Source organism: Schistocerca piceifrons, chromosome 11 (genome assembly GCF_021461385.2).
Source record: "Schistocerca piceifrons isolate TAMUIC-IGC-003096 chromosome 11, iqSchPice1.1, whole genome shotgun sequence".
NCBI classification, from domain to species: domain Eukaryota; kingdom Metazoa; phylum Arthropoda; class Insecta; order Orthoptera; family Acrididae; genus Schistocerca; species Schistocerca piceifrons.
Window position 1 is genome coordinate 146,422,568 of NC_060148.1, and position 3,746 is coordinate 146,426,313.

The following is a 3,746-nucleotide window of genomic DNA, read 5'->3' on the forward strand; positions in this document are numbered from 1 at the left end:
GTCAACTGCACATACGGTTCACGTCCACGCTGTCGCGGCATGCTACCAGTGTTAAAGACTGCGATGGAGCTCCGTATGCCACGGCAAACTGGCTGACACTGACGGCGGCGGTGCACAAATGCTGCGCAGCTAGCGCCATTCGACGGCCAACACCGCGGTTCCTGGTGTGTCCGCTGTGCCGTGCGTGTGATCATTGCTTGTACAGCCCTCTCGCAGTGTCCGGAGCAAGTATGGTGGGTCTGACACACCGGTGTCAATGTGTTCTTTTTTCCATTTCCAGGAGTGTATTACATACAGTAACGACACTTTCCGGTGCGAAAGGTGTTACTGTTTGACACTTGGAGCGACACTAACGCCCCAAGTGGTGAGAAAGCAGGTAGTCACACGCGTCGTAAGGATAATGTTCGTTTTTAGTTATTTTCTACTTCACTAAGGAAACAGTTATTATTTTACTTGCATCAACTGTGGGTTCTTCGTGAAACATTGTAAATTAACTAAACAAACACTGTTTTTTTGCCTTGTTTCACAATTTTGTTATTAATGCTACTGCAGAACCTAAGCTTCGGGTTATAAGCCCATTATCAAGTACATACTGATTCCCAGTGATTATAATGCACAGATAAACATGATCACTAGGCAAAGATAATCATCTCAACTTATTGAGGTATCGATCCATAGTTTAATGTACAATTATGTGAGCGACAAGTTTTTAACAAATTACATACATTATTACACCATTCAGTAATTACAGTAAAATGACGTAATAGTACATTAAGTTATGGATCGATACCTTAACAAGTTGAAATGATTATCTTGGCCTTGTCATCACATTTATCCGTGCATTACCATATTTGGGAATGATTAATGTACTTGAAAATAGGCTTATAACCCTGTAAGTAGGCTGTTTAAATTTTCATGCTGGTAACGCCACGTGGCGCTCTGTATGAAAATCACTGGCTGTGCTGTGTGCAGTCTGAGGCTGGGTGGCATTGTTGTTGGAATATTCGCCATTGTAGTGTTGGGCAGTTGGCTGTTAAAAGCGCGTAGCGTTGCGCAGTTGGAGGTGAGCCGCCAACAGTGGCGGATGTGTGGAGAGAGATGGCGGAGTTTTGAGAGCGGATGATCTGGACGTGGGTCCATCAGAGACAGTAAATTTGTAAGACTGGATGTCATGAACTGATATATATTATGACTTTTAAACACTATTAAGGTAAATACATTGTTTGTTCTCTATCAAAATCTTTCATTTGCTAACTATGCCTATCAGTAGTTAGTGCCTTCCGTAGTTTGAATCTTTTATTTAGCTGGCAGTAGTGGCGCTCGCTGAATTGCAGTAGTTTGTGAGGTAAGTGATTTGTGAAAGGTATAGTTTAATGTTAGTCAGGGCCATTCTTTTGTAGGGATTATTGAAAGTCAGATTGCGTTGCGCTAAAAAATATTGTGTGTCAGTTCAAGCACAGTCATTTATAATTTTTCTAAGGGGACGTTTCATATGTCGACCCTTAGCCGAGGATACCTCACTGGAATCTTCTACTTTTTTCTTGTAGTTTCTGTAATTAGTGTAGCTACTGTTTATTGCTAGCGCGTAATTATAGAGAGAATTTCCTTTGTAGTTGTAGTTTTTCATTGTTGTACAGTAAAACAGTTGTGGCATGCATGTAGATTTGCACCAAGTATTTCGCAGCTGCGCTTGCAACTAACGAGATATTATTTTCAATGCTATGTTAATGCGTTTTCTTATTTTGATCTTCAAATTGTGCTTTTCTGTGTTGTCGTGTGAAATATTGTGACAATAATGGCGTGTGAAAAACGTAATACTAGGCTCCAAAGTAAACTGAGAAATGACAGTGAAGACGAAAGCAGTCTGTTACCGCCACCATGTAATGAATTAACTAATGTTCAAACTAGTAATTTGGTAATTGTGCATAGGGAAATGGAGCGGGCTGCAAATAATGGTGTAGACAGTTAAACAATTGGTGAACAGGGAAGCATTATCGATCGACCGGTCGGCAATAGCTCGCCTCAGGAGTCCGAAATGACAGGACACAATCTCGCAAATACTGTAGATTCAGGTTTTTGGTCCTCACCGTTTTCTCAAATAAGTCAAGACACATTTTCAGCTTGTCAAAATGTGAATGTTACCAGTGCAAGTTCACTGCCGAAAAGCACTGAGGAACATGTTTCAGACACCAGTGCATTGTTATTACAATCAATACCACAAATGGGACAAAAGCTTCAAAAGTTAGACACAATGGAACAAAATATTCAAAAGTTAGACACAATGGAACAAAATCTTCAAAAGTTAGACATGATGGAACAAAATCAGAGACAAACACAGCAACAGCTTCAAAAGTTAGACACCAGACTTGAACAAACAGGTGAAGATTTAACTACTGCGTTACATAACATCGAATCGAAATGTCAAAAAATCTGTAATGACGTAAAAACACAAATTTGTGAGCATATTCAACCTATTTTTTCGCGACATGAAAATGCATTACAGAATCACGAAACAGCCATCAAAGAAATGCAAACTATTTTTCATGAAAATCACGAGACCTTGCGGGCTAAAATTGACTGAGTTGCATCTACCGACTCGGTTATGCTACTTGCAAAAACTCAGGAAAACTTAAAGGACACAGTAGATACTTTGAAAATTGGCTCAGAAAGACACATGGGGGAAATTAGTTCATTATCAGAGAAAGTAGTCGAACTTTCGGATCAGCTAAATAATTTATCTACGAAGGTAGATGATAATCTGAATGACACAAGACGGTAGTCTTTAATAATACAGAAGAGTATGAACAAATTAGGAAATTCAAACAAAATCAGAATCAAATTAATATGCAACACCAAAGAGAAATCCGGGAAGTACAAGATCAGTTGATACAGGTTATACAAGAATTACATATTTCAGAGGATACTCGCACTCCAATACGGGAAGAGGGACATAGAAATACGGAACAGCCACAAAATAATAACACAGGACACTTCGGAAATTATGAAAGAAATTGGCAAGGTACACCGATTTTTGAGATGGAATCACCGAAACGACGTAACAATGACCGACACGCGACTCGCCGACACGATGATTTTGACTATATGCTGTTTAGTACTACACGTAAGTTCAAAACATTCAAGAATTCCGGCAACGACATTCATCCACAAGCGTGGCTTCATCAATTCTCTCATTGTTTTCCTCCCAACTGGTCTTTAGAGCACAGATTAGAATTTATGTGTGGCTATTTAGAGAATGAACCAGCTGTAAGAATGCGATCGGTCATTCACGATTGTCACAGTGAAGGAGAATTTTATCATGCCTTCCTCTCAGCATATTGGTCTCAAGCTACACAAGACCGAGTAAAACATAGCATCATAATGATGAAACATTTCGAACAATCTGAATTTTCCAGTCTTGTGAAATATTTTTGAAGACATGTTGCACAAAAATCAATACCTGTCAAACCCATACAGCCCCTCAGAACTCATTCGCATTTGCTTAATCAAATCGCCTGAACATTTACGACATATTATTTTGGCAGGACGTTGCAAAGACGACATTGAAGCTTTTTAGGGACTGTTACAAGAAATGGAAATTGACACTGACAATCGCGGGACGCGAAAACAGGAACACAACAATTACTGGTCACATCCGTCGCAATTCCGCGATGAAAGAAATAATAGCTGGACACAACAAGGCTATTCTTAAAACGTAAATCGTGACCAAAACAGACACCACCCATATG